General features: G+C 38.1%; 1 protein-coding gene across 2 annotated transcripts in view; it reads left to right on the top strand.

Annotated features, from left to right (window-relative positions):
* Positions 1-13,091, top strand: part of n4bp3 (NEDD4 binding protein 3) — a 49,757-nt gene that overhangs the window by 14,153 nt on the left and 22,513 nt on the right. Inside the window, exon 1 of one of the 2 annotated variants that reach the window (XM_015376682.1) lies at positions 7,017-7,461. The exons of the other annotated variant lie outside the window; for it this stretch is intronic. The gene's annotated coding sequence lies outside the window, so the exon portion shown is untranslated. Of the gene's footprint in view, positions 1-7,016; positions 7,462-13,091 lie in introns of those variants that run through there. 2 annotated transcript variants of the gene reach the window in all.

The following is a 13,091-nucleotide window of genomic DNA, read 5'->3' as shown; positions in this document are numbered from 1 at the left end:
TTAGTTAAAGGACAGACAAAGATAGTGATGTTTTGTTTTTCTTATTTTTGGTTTTAAATGAGACATAAAAAACTTCCAGAATGTAAATTGTAAAGAGTTAAGAAGGCTGAGTACAAATGAGTCATTAATTGTTGACAATCATCTAAAATCCCAATTGTTATATTAGGAGTTTTTGTTTTTTCAGCGTGATAAAAATATCTCAGAGTTTATAAATTCTTCTGCAGGGCACTGAGCCTCATACACTTCTTAAGGAGGAACTTTCAAGTCAGAACAAGGTTATTTCCAAACAATTAACACACTCGAGTTAATTATTATCCACATTTCCTCATCCTAAAGGTTGTCATAAACTCTAAGTCAATATTTGTCCATCGGCATGCCTGTTACGGAAACTAAAAAAGTTGTAGTAGGACGTTTGAATGCAGCTCAACAGTGAATTGGTTCACTTTTTAAAAGCTGGCTGTTATCACTACTATCTAAAGTCTCTGAACACAATCAGGGACTTTTTCTAAAGGTCTGATTACCGTTGAACGTTGCGGTTAAATCACTTTGATGTGGTCAAAGTGAGGTAAATGAAGCAAACAAAGAAAAAGAAAAAGGAAAAAATACAGTTCCGACTCATTAATTGCTTGCAAACTTTACTACCGGGTTTTTATTCTAAATGCACGTGTGCACTTTTTGTTTTGCTTAAAAAAAACACTACATCAAATAGTCTTTTGTAATGATTGTGCTGTAAAATGATGTAATACCATTAATTTGTACTTAAAACCTATCAACACTGACAAGTGTTGAAATGAAGTTCGGGCAGTCTTTCCGTCTACATCTATTGAAACAGCTTCAATAATGTGTTTGTGCTGAAAAACACAATATAGTTTGTACATTTAAATTTGAACAAAGTAAAATACAGTAACGGAAGTCTTTCTGGTTCTGCATAGTATTGAAACTGCCCCTAAGATAAGAAATATATATATATTTTTTATTATAACACCAAAAGATAATTTTCAGACCTCTTATAACCTGAATCACACGTTTAAAATCAATCTTAAAAGTGTCTTCCTTTATGAATTAGATACTGATGGACTAAAACACCTCATCAAAAATGCTCCAAAAAGTAATGACAATATTGGATGCAATAAATTGAGATAATATAATTGCAAAATATTTTGCACGCCCACCTCCTTCTTTATATAAGTGAAAACATCTGGCAGGCTCATTACAACCTACGGTAAAAGCAAAGAAAATTTTTACAGGCCTTCACAGAACAGGGTTGGACAGATCAGGGTCCTTTGGGATTTTGATTGCGTTTGGATATCAGGTCAAAGTCTTTGGCCCTTTGTTATGCTCTTTTAAAAGTTGCTTTGTTTAAATAGTTAAAGATGTTTTGTTTTGGGGTAAAACTAGAATCAACATCTAAAAAAGGATGCGGTATCAGATTAACCCTGATTAATCAATAATTTAAATAATCATCAACTAATTTGATAATCAAATGATTGTTAACTGGAGTATAGAGACTCTAAAACAGGCTTTTAGCTGAACTGGAAACCCACTCAGATCATTGCTTATACAACAAATGTAAAAAAATTAATAAAAATTAGTGATTGGAGGTCGTTTTGTTGTGTTTTTTGTTTGGTTTTTATGACTCAAGGGAATTGTATGGTTTGTTTTATATGTATCACATTGTAAATGTATGACTATGCAATTCCTGTTAAAAACCAAATAAACAAAGTTTGTAAAAAAAAAATTAAAAAAAAAATAAATAAAAATTTTACATCCAGGATGAAAAACCTTTTTTTGTCCACCAATATTTTATATACAGAACTCCTCAATTAGCATAGTTTAATCTTCATCTGGTTTAAAATCTGCACATCTTATTTAAGGAACCTTTTACTGGTTAATAAAAACAAAATCAACAGATTAACTGATTAGCAAAAAATATCTCTTATATAGTAGATATCAGTTACAGGTGTTATTCACTTTAGCTGTCATAATAAATGCAGGTAGGCATTTCCTCAACGTTTTGCATAAAAATTGTGCAGCTGGTATAATAACCGAAGCTACTTAATTTGATGTAAACTGCTTTTCAAAAGTGCTGAATGAAGTAATGAAGATTGTCAATGTTCCATGGTTACATTTTTATTTATTGAGTTCAAAGTCACCTAAAACTTTCTGATAGATTCACTCACAGTTAGCACGGCATGGCTAATTTAATGGTAGATAGTCACCTTATATACCTATACTAAAAAGACCAATATATAGTTCATTATGGGAAAATAAGAGTATAAACTTTAGTGTTTTTGTTGTCCTTTTTGAGCCTAAATAGAAATCCAGCATCAGGTGCCATGAGATGACATAAACAGACATGGCACCATCTACTGGCAGTAGCACTGAACTACCAGAAACCAAAAGGCTGACCATTGACATAGCTACTAAATGTTCCGACTGTGCTGTAATACCATCAACTTAGAGGGTGGGATTTAAAAGCATTGCTAACACCAGTAGCACTATTTGCAAGGACATGTACTCACCTGTCTAACAACTTCACAGCGACATTAGAATGCTTCCTGAGCTTTAGCTGCAGCTTAGTGTACTCCAACAGTTGTAATGTTTTCCTAATGCAAGTCACGTTTGATCCCTCTTGGAATCCCAACTTCTTGCACCGTTTTACCCTTGCATGTTGGACTTTTTTTTTTTATTTTAATGATGCTGAAACTTCCACTCTTGCTCCATTCTATTGCTTTAGCTTGTTGATCAATTTTACACAAGCGCAGTGACGTAATCTCGATCGCATGATAATGATTAACATACTATATTTGCTAACAAACAGAGCTAAAAAGAAGCTTAAAAGACAGAAATAGTCTACGCCAGCAGGACACCATAATTGTATGCGACCAAAGTGAGTTACAATGGTATACATTTAAATAAATGTCAAATAATTTGACTATGTACCTTTATAGGTCAAAACATTTGATGAGATATATGATGGGTAACATGTTCATGAGAACAGGTGGTATTGTACAGTGGCTCTGTGGCTCGCACACTCTCTCCTGACGATCAAAATGTCTCTCAAGATGTAGTAAGCACAATGTTTTCTCATATGCTGGTGGTGATTGTACTATCACTCGACATGTTGGCGGAAATTAGACAGAAGGCCCCCTCTGTCCTTTACTAGGGAAAGATCTGAATGATTATGAGGTGAAACGAACATCATCCTTCCTTTGAAAGCCATTCAGCCCCCACAATAAGCTTTTGTGCACTACTAACGGTGACATTATCTCATCCTGGGAATTTTTTGTTTTGGTAACAAATGTCGGTGATTCAACCGTGTTGTATTCACCTGATCTCATCCTTATCCTTTCCTCACGTTTTATCGATTGGCTTATCTTCTTCTAAGCACCGCATGCACTCTCCTGCCTTTCTTTTACATACTGGAACCAGCGGTTACCCTGTGTGTGTGTTATCGTGGTTTATTCAGCCCTTGTCTCTTTTATTTAGTCAGACGAGTCGTAGTGTTGCACAACAAAAAGCCAGAAGTCAACGCCCTCCTCTATGAGTGGGCAGTGTTGTATTTATATGGACTCTGTTCTCTCCAGCAGAGTTTCAGTTCGCTGTCACATTCTGTGCTTTTTCCATGAAATATCTATGGATATTTTAAAGGTTATGGTAAATGAGTGTGACCTACCCTTGGTTCTTTCAGGTCACTCAGGTGGAAGGCTGAATAGTGGTTAAAGATTTACTAGTAGGATCTTTTGTCATCAAAGAAAATGAAAACTGGATGCATTGTAGGGATGGGAACAGAGAAATGCTTCATTACTGCTCTGTTTTAAAGAAAAAGTCCGGTCACATTCAGAATACAAACTCTTAAAAGTACTTTAAGTAGGAAATTGTTACGTACTTTTCAATAAAACATAAGTGTTTTTAATTAAGAGTAATTTCATTTCAATGTGCTTTACGGAGACATTCATGTTTGTCAAAGAACACTACTGCCACCTACCGGTTTGTGACATGACGGTGCTGTATCGGCTGTTGAGCAAGTCCCAGTGCTGTATCTGTCCATGATGGTGACGACCAGTGAACTATGTGAAGCAGAGAATAACGGTTTAATGACGTGTTTATTCTCTGGCCAGAAGTTCGATGGCAAATCCTCCGTCTTCAAGTTGGCAATCCAACGACGAACCCGTCCGTGGAGGATTATGAATCAGAAAGGTGAAATAATTCATCTGTTTTTACTTTTACTCGATGTATTATAACATCCAACTGCCATGCACGTGGGCATTGTCAGTTTCACTATAGCTCTCCTGAATTTCAATGGTGAAGTCCTCTCGAAATGTAAAATAATTGTGTTGATTGCAGATGTGTGTAATTGTCCCCATTAATTTTGCATGTAAAGTGGGCAGAATGGCGCTAGGCTTACTGCACCGTGATGTCACTGCCGGAAGATGTCAGGAGTGTGATGTTTCTATGTTTGGGCAAAAATGGCCGCTCCCGAACTCAGTGATTGCAATGAAAAATTTTGTTTTTTACTGATTAACGCTAAATTAATTAAATCACTGCACACGTATTAGTTTTAGGTATAAATAATGACCCATTGGTTATTCCTTGCTGCACTGTTTAATTTAGTAATAGGATGTTACAACTGCTGGCCAACCAAGACATGACAAACTAAAGTTAGTGTTTTATCTCGCTGAATGTGTGGAACACTTTTTCTTTGGGCAGAGCCCATTTCTGAGGCAGATCTTTCTGGTGTGAATCTATTCCGGACCCTGTAGACGACAATTGAACCCTAGCATGGTTCCATCTGCCTATCTAGGCTTGATTTAGCTGGAACCATTCGCTTGCAGTGTGAATACATGCCTTTTCTCATTGTACCGGAAGATGGGAGAGAGGATGTAACACCTGAGTGGAGAACTTGGAGTAAAAACAGAGATCCCTGAAAATATTTCTTTGAGCTATGTAGAGTGATATTGTGAGATGCGTGAGATTTCTTGGCCTAGTTTTACAGTCTCTATATGACACCAAACTGTGGCAACTGAGAAGGTGAATCTTGCTTTTACTGATTCCTGGACTGAACCAGCAAGTAGGGCACCTTGCAAGTAGGGCAAGGACAGCGTGTAGCTGAGAAGCAGCCAAGAAGCCGATGGTTTCTCAAGAAAATGTGCAGAGAGTTAAAGTTGTAGAGTATTCACAGGATATTTCAATTCAAATATTCCTCTCCAGAATGGCGTCACAGCCAAACAGGAACAGATTAGATTAAGTCACTATGATGAGAAAAAAGAGAGAACATAATGTCATCATCAGAGATTGAACAAACAAATACTGCAGAATGGGAGAACAGAGATGGAATAATGAAAAGATGTCCCTATGTCCTCCAGCAGTCTAGGCTTATAGCAGCACTAATGCAGAAAATAGCTCAGGATTTTGGATGAGGTATAAGAAAGGTAGAGCCACAGTGTGGCCAAGGGTGAATGGTTTACATCAGAGCTTAGTCATGTGCTAGATGGCCTAGTCAAAGTACTTGTACTCACCACCTTAGCTGGCTCCACTCAATGTGGAGGAGAAGCATCTCTACTCCAAGCTTCTCCCAAATGACTGAGCTCCTCACCCTATTTCTTAGGGAGTGCCCAGCCACCCTCTTCAGCCACTTGTATACGGGATTTTGTTATTTTTTCATGACCAAAGATTTCACCACAAGTGAGCAATAAACCATCCACATTATAGTTGAGTCAAAGTCAAAGACCTAAATTTGATTAATTAGCTTTGGCAGAATTAAAGAAAATTAAAGCAGTTCTGTTCACAAGCTGTTTCTATCTTTAACTGAGTTTGAACTATCTTGATGATAAAAATTTACCAAATTTTGGTCTGTTTTAGTTATAAAGGGGGAGTGTAACCCCAAGGACTGTAATAACTACTATGTAAGGTAGCTCTGCAATGCCTCAACAGAGCTAATTTTATTCACATGTGAGGAAGTTAAGGTGTGCTTTTTGTAAAAGGCACTCTAAGACCTTACAAAAAAAAAAAAAGCCAAGTCATACTTTCATTCAAGAAATCCATACCAGCATGGGAGATTAGGTGGCTGTTGAACATATAATAACATTTCACCAGACAGCTAGAATGCTTGTCATAGTTGTTTCTTGTAATGCCTTTGTCCGGAAGAGCTTAGGCAGAGGAAATGAGTCTAGCTTGGACTGCTGTCCTGTCTAGTTGGACAGGTTCCGTAGCTTTCATTAAACCTTGATTCATATCTCCAACAATCTCCGGTTCTATAATAATTCCATAAAAAACTACCTGACTTACCTATTCCTCTGGTCTCCAGGGTTGCTGGTGAAGCTGTTTTCTAGACAAGTTTGGAGATTCTTATAGCCCTTTTCTGTGGCACCTGAGATTGGATATGCCTGAGGGGCCCAGACATAATAACAGGGGAACAGTGGCACCTGCTCTAGTGTTAAACCAGGCTGTGTACCTTTGATCGGGATGTTATTCCCTCTTTTTATTTTCTTCAATGCTACGCTCTTGCTCTGGAATGCCTTTAATAGCTCTCCAGTCTCCACATAGTGCACCTGTGACTGGCAAGGTGTTTTATTAGCTGTGATTTTTGCGTGCCCACCCACCGGTGCCAACTTTAAGAAGTCCTTGACATCCCACTGCTCATCACGTGGTGTCATCTGGTGAAAGAAGTCTCTCTATTCTTGTTGCAGAGAAGAGAACAATGTCTTCTCTCTTCTCCCTCCTCGGATGCTAACGTCTCCTGTTTGAATTATGTAATTGGATATGGTGCAGAACCCGTCCAGTAACCCAGGCGCGGGAAGAGAGACTTTCACTCAGCCCCCATGTCTTTGTTTTCTATGTTTTTCCTACTTCATACTTGGTTGTTTTTCCAACCCTCATCCATCTCTTTTTTGCTTTCTTGCTGTCTGCGTTTTAACCTCCGGCCTAATCCTCTGGTTATTGTGCTCTCACCTGTGAGCAAACCGGGCAAACTGTTGCTGCTGTTATATTTCTTCCCTGAAGCTGGCTCTTTGTGCTTCATTGTAGGTTCAGAACCAAATGCTACACATGGGTTCACATGTGGGGCTTTGTGTGATTTGAACTGGAGGAACGAGTTGGATCACCACTGAAAGAGAGCTTAGAGAACACAAAAAAAGATGAACGAAGGTGCAAAAGTGGCTTAAGAGGCGAGAAAAAGGCTTTCTCCGAGTTTCTTTTAGAAATCTCATTGAAAACATCCTCTTACTGGACATCATGTTGGCTTAATCATATTTCCAAATCAGTGCGAGGTCATCCTGGAGGTCAGCTCTTTAGGGAGTTTCCTCTGCATCCACGTACCTCCCAGCTGCTGTGAAATACAGAGAAACAGGAAGCCATGTGGTTTGATCATCTGTAGCACGAGTGTGAGTCAGAAGGACCGAGAAGTTCAAGAGGGATGAGATCAGAGGAGGACAAGTAAATTCTCAGGCGGAAAAAACACAGGTAGGGACTTCAGTTTTTTCAAAGACATCGTTAGAACTCTGTGAAGAGTTATTGCTACAGCTCTCTTCATGTTTTTAAACTTTCACATCAGTTTTAATCTAACTGCTTTCTTGTGGGGAAGTTTGCAAATTAGATCTATGTACTGCGAACCTAATGTTATTTAAAGTAGCAATTTTAAAAAGCAGCTCAAACTGCAGAAAAAGGAGGGAAAGAAGTCGCATTTGTAATTATTCCACTTGAGGAACTTTGTTTGGAGCAGAGCTGAACTTTTAAACTGTTTCTTTTATCTGAGCAGCAGCCCCAGCCTCCCATCCTTTCCTAATGTGGAAAAAAGGGAAATAATTACTTTATGTTTCATGATAGATGGTCACATTTCTTTCATAACAAGCTCCTTGAATAATGTGTTCTACTAACCTAGTTATGAAAAACAATGAGTTGAGTTTTGCAGCAAACGTACAATGTATGATCTAATGCTTAAACATTAAACTCAGTCTTACTGTAACATGACATATTGATTATTACACTTATAAAAATGTTATTTACAGTGTTTATATATGTATAGTTTATTACAGGAAGCAGAAAGATTTATTATGCAGAAAAACAAACTAATTTTAGCCAGTTGATTTGTTGCCTGCATAGCAAACACACTTCTTGTACCTTTATAACAGCATTTCAAAACAAATAAGTTTTTAAGTATAAGTGTTGATAGTGCTGCTGCTGTACTAATTAATGTGTCCACAAAGATTAGTTTGTTTTTCACTAAATATGGGCAACAATGTGTGTCAGCTTTTTTTTTGTTTTTGTTTAAATCTACAGCTGGAGGAGGGGGAAGTGAAATCTTATTCTGTTCTTCATAAAGTCAAACACAGCTCCCATAAAATGAGTTTAAAGGGATCCACGACTAGTTGAGCATGTTGGTCTAAAAATGTTGTAGTTTCCCTATTGAAGGTATTGTGGAGGATTTTCAAGATTTTTTTTTAAAAGATCTGCCTTCTCAACTTTGAAAAACAATGCACGTGTGAGAGCGTGCACAAGCCCATTTCTCCTTGTGCACGCTCTGTTTAAAAGTTTCTGTTCTCATAGCTCATACAAGCTTACTGTTTCCAAAAGTCCGCCCTAACCCCTAAATCCCTCAATCACTATATAGAGTGGGGACTATATAGTGGACTTTATTGCGAACTCAGTTAACTTATTGTTCGGACAGATGATCAGTGCTTTTTGCTGTGTTGGTCAAGTAGCTCCTCCTCCACCGCGCCTATGGTGACAGCAGGCCGGTGTGTGCAAATCCCATAATGCTTTGCAAGGAGAGCTCTCTGCGCAAAGCATTCTGGGATCTATCTGCCTCTTCTGCAGCCTTTCTTTTCTTCTCACACACAACTGCCTTTTGAGCTTCAATGAGTGTCTGAAACCCTAGCTCACCACAGATATACGCTTGAAAGTGCGAATGTGCAGAAAAAGATAGCTAACGGGACGAGCACGTAGGACGGCCTTACGGAAACATATCAGCAGAATGATTGACAATTAGGAGGACCACTTATTTGAATGATCCACACAGAAATAAAAGATCGTCCTCTATACCTTTTACTTTAAAAAAAAAATGCTTTTAGCGATATAGAAATACTGCATTGCTTCAAAAATTGTATATAATTTGTTATATTTTTCAGCCATGGAGGTCACCATTTTTTTAGCGGAGCAGTGTATGCAGCTGTTAAATGATGCGATTAGATCTTACTACACCTAAATTTACAAAATATATACAGTAGGGCTAACATTACCCAAGTTTGCTGTAAATTTAAACAATACCACACTGTATGATTGAATCAAAGTTTTCATGAGCTTTTATACATGTAACATCTATTAAAACAGATCGCTTTGTTATCTACTGTTGCTATTATTCGCTAGAGCTAACACCATTAGCCGATGCTAACGTGAAACCAAAATCAAATCTTAAGACAATAAACAACTGTTTAAAGTGACACTGAAGCATCTTTTAGTCGTTGTAGAACATCGTTATAAAATATCTGAGAACATTTTTCTATTCTTGTGCTTAAGTTTCAAAGCGGAACTCTTTGTAGCATAGCTCTCCATTTGGGTTAGCGTCTCCTATTAGCATCCACACAAACACCAGCCAACTATCCCCTCTTCCTCCGTTTGGTTCTCTTTAATTTCATTACCTCTTGTGATTTCTACAATCTCATCTTTGTCAACTTGGCTCAAATTGAAAAGGTTTATCATTACTCATTGCTGTTTTTTCTGTAAGGAACTGGCAGCTACAGGACCTAGCATACATGATGTACTCAGTTCCACTGTAACAATATGGTTACGTCAATGTGACAATATTATATTTTGATTTATTAAAACTAAAAAGCTTACAAATGTTTTACTTTATATCAAAAATAGCTATTTTCTTTATTGTAACAGCTAATCGTGGATCCCTTTAAACTGCATGAGCAGTATAGAGGGGAAAAGTCGTCTGTTTAAAACCATATGCTTTAATATGAGCCCCTTGTCTACGTTCAGTTGTGTATTTTTATTTGTTCACATAATTATTTTCTATGTTCTTTCCTTTGTTTTTAATATTTAAACTCATAGTTTATTTTTGGTTCTGGAGTTCCCCCTTGAGACTATTCATGATTTTTTTTTCCAAGAGCTAATGTCATTAAGCTGACTTCAAGACAAAATGCTCTCCACATTTCACTGGAATTTCTTCCTTTATTGGATTTGTTAACGCAGCGCGGCTGAACTGAAACTCTGAAACAAGCTGATTTTCTAAGGAACAACAAACAATCTCTATGTTTACACTGAAACTAGAGGAGTGAAAAAAAAGTGCTGATCATCTGTCAAGACATCGGCATGCGTCAGTGTCGGTGTTTACCACCTGATGACCTGCCTGATCCCTTCCTGCTCTGGCTTGTCATGCTACAAATAACGATCAAACAAAAGTTGTCTGCCTTTTTATCAGTCAGGCATCTGATGTACGATCTCTTTTTGATTAAGATCTGACTTGGAAAACATTTTCAAACAGGTTTTGTAAACGGTCGATGGATGCGCTCTCTTATTTAAATTTGGTACTGACTAGTTTGTGCTTAGCGAAGGGTTTTTGACGCTGTTTTTGGACTGACATTCAGGGAAGATGTTCAATTCTGAACTGATGGGAGTGGCTTTAATCACAGCAGTTAGTCTCCAGGAAGCAAAGACATTTGTCCTGAACCTGGCAGGGAAGATTTTAATAACAATCACTCTTTCATCTCCTTTTTTGGTTCCGTTTACTACAGTTTTAGCCAACTCTCTGATTATATGGTTAAATGATCAGTCATTATGTTGTTCTCATTGAGATTCTTATAGAAACTGAAGGCAAGGCAAGTCAAGGCAAGGCAAATTTATTTGTACAGCACAATTCAGTACAAAAACAATGCAAAGTGCTTTACATGATTAAAATATAGGAAAATAAAACAGAATCAAAGCAAGTAGGAAAAATAAATAAAATAAAAAATGCAGAAACAAAAAAGAATACTAAAAACAGTTGGACTAAAGAAAATAAAAAAGTTGAACTAATGATGTTTCAGTTGAACTGTTTAACTAGAACTGTAATGATCTCAGAATATTGGACCCAGAATTCAAGGCGAGTCAGGCAGTGGGAAAGTTCAAAGCGTTTATTTAATACAAACAGGAGCGCGGGACTGCTCGTCTGCTGCGGGACGGATCTCTGCAGAGATGGGAGAATACATGTCAGTGACTGAATGTGGAGCTGAATACGACTTGGAGCTAAGTCACTGACCTGATTCAAAGTTCAGTCCGTTCGCGGAGAACACAGCTGAATGCAGGAGGGAGGTTTGACCGCAGTTGGGGCGGACGACTCTCCCAGAGTTCCTAGAGAGCGAGCGGAGCGGGTGCCAGTTCCACGTTCAGAAGCCGGTAGAATCCAAGATCAGATGCAACAAACAGAGCAGACAGGGGCAAGGCAAAACTCGAGATCCTCAGGGCAGAAACTGGTCAAAATCAGGAAAACAGACAGACTACAGATTGCTATGAAACATCTCACCAAAACACTCAAATAACCTGGTGCTGATGGGAGGCAAACACACAACCTAAATAGTAGAGGAACCAGGTGGAAATGATCGGCGATAATCATCCGCAGAACCAATTAGACAGGGGAGCAAGGAGCAAAGGGAAAAAAACCAACCCATCAGCGCCAAGATCATGACAAGAACAGTCGAAGGCAATCCTAAACAAATGTGTTTTTAGTCTTGATTTAAAGGAACTCAGGCTTTCCGCCCTTTTACAGTTTTCTGGAAGTTTGTTCCAGATAAGTGGAGCATAGGAACTAAATGCTGGTTCTTCATGTTCAGTTCTGGTTCTAGGTATGCAGAGCAGGCTGGAGCCAGGAGACCTGAGTGGTCTGGAGGGTTGATACACTGATAGCAAGTCTGTAATGTATTTAGGTGCTAAGCCATTCAGAGATTTATAGACTAACAGTATTTTAAAGTCTATTTTCTGAGATATAGGTAGCCAGTGTAAGGACTTTAGAACTGGGGTGATGTGCTCTACTTTCTTAGTCTTAGTGAGGACACGGGCAGCAGCGTTCTGGATCAGTATAAGGACTTTAGAACTGGGGTGATGTGCTCTACTTTCTTAGTCTTAGTGAGGACACGGGCAGCAGCGTTCTGGATCAGCTACAGCTGTCTGATCCACTTTTTAGGCAGACCTGTGAAAACACCATTGCAGTGAAGAGCTTCAGCACCTCAGCTTCTTTATCAGAGTGAACTGTTTCCACTTGAGCCTTTTATCAAAGCTTGTCAGGTCTACATGTGTTATGAGAAGGTACATTAATAATTACCAAGTGAGAAATGCCAGGAATGTTAGTGTGTTTTCTCACATGCCTTTCGCTGAACTTCAGCTCTGCTAATAGCAGCAGCTGGCAAACACTTTGTGGGCTTTGACTGCTAACAAGGTGCAAAGAATGACATTTAGCTGTTTGCTTTTCTCACAAATTCCTGTAAAAGTACGTATAGGGACAGTCTTTTTTTCTACCTGAGGGTCATTTTTTATATATTTGCAGAAAATGAGTCCAACATGATCTTAGATAAAAGCTATCTTTAATAACCACAGCGATTGGACATCTTTTTTTGGTTTTACATTTTAGCTGCTTTTTACAGCCAATCAACCAGAAAGTTTTTTTGATGATGATCTTAAATACCGGCAGACACCAAGTCTGAATCTGATAAGTGTTTCTTTGTTCATAGATTCCTACTCCTCACTTATATGTGGAATTTACCAATATCTAATCCTGTCGATCAAACTTCTTATTGTTTACACAGGAAAACGTGCAAACCGATACACGCTTATATACTTTTTTTCCCATTTCCCATTACTTTGTTTTGCTGATCCTAACGTTATAACGTTCTGACGTTGTATAACATAGATTTTTCATGTTTGAACAGAGCTGCCTGCCGGTCAGCAGTTTCTGTGTGGCTGAGCTCATCTGTTTAGTTTTGCAGAGATGATTACCGGTAGTATTCAGAATAAAAAAAGCAATAATATAAACAGTGAGTAGTAGGTAAGAGACATTAAAATTTGTTATTAGGAAGTATTTTACCTTGTTATTTAAAAACAAAATTATCTAAAAAAAA

This window comes from Cyprinodon variegatus, unplaced genomic scaffold (genome assembly GCF_000732505.1).
Source record: "Cyprinodon variegatus isolate N-32 unplaced genomic scaffold, C_variegatus-1.0 Scaffold8, whole genome shotgun sequence".
In the NCBI taxonomy this organism is placed as follows: domain Eukaryota; kingdom Metazoa; phylum Chordata; class Actinopteri; order Cyprinodontiformes; family Cyprinodontidae; genus Cyprinodon; species Cyprinodon variegatus.
The sequence above is the reverse complement of the archived record's forward strand: the minus strand, read 5'-3'. Positions and strand labels throughout refer to the sequence as shown.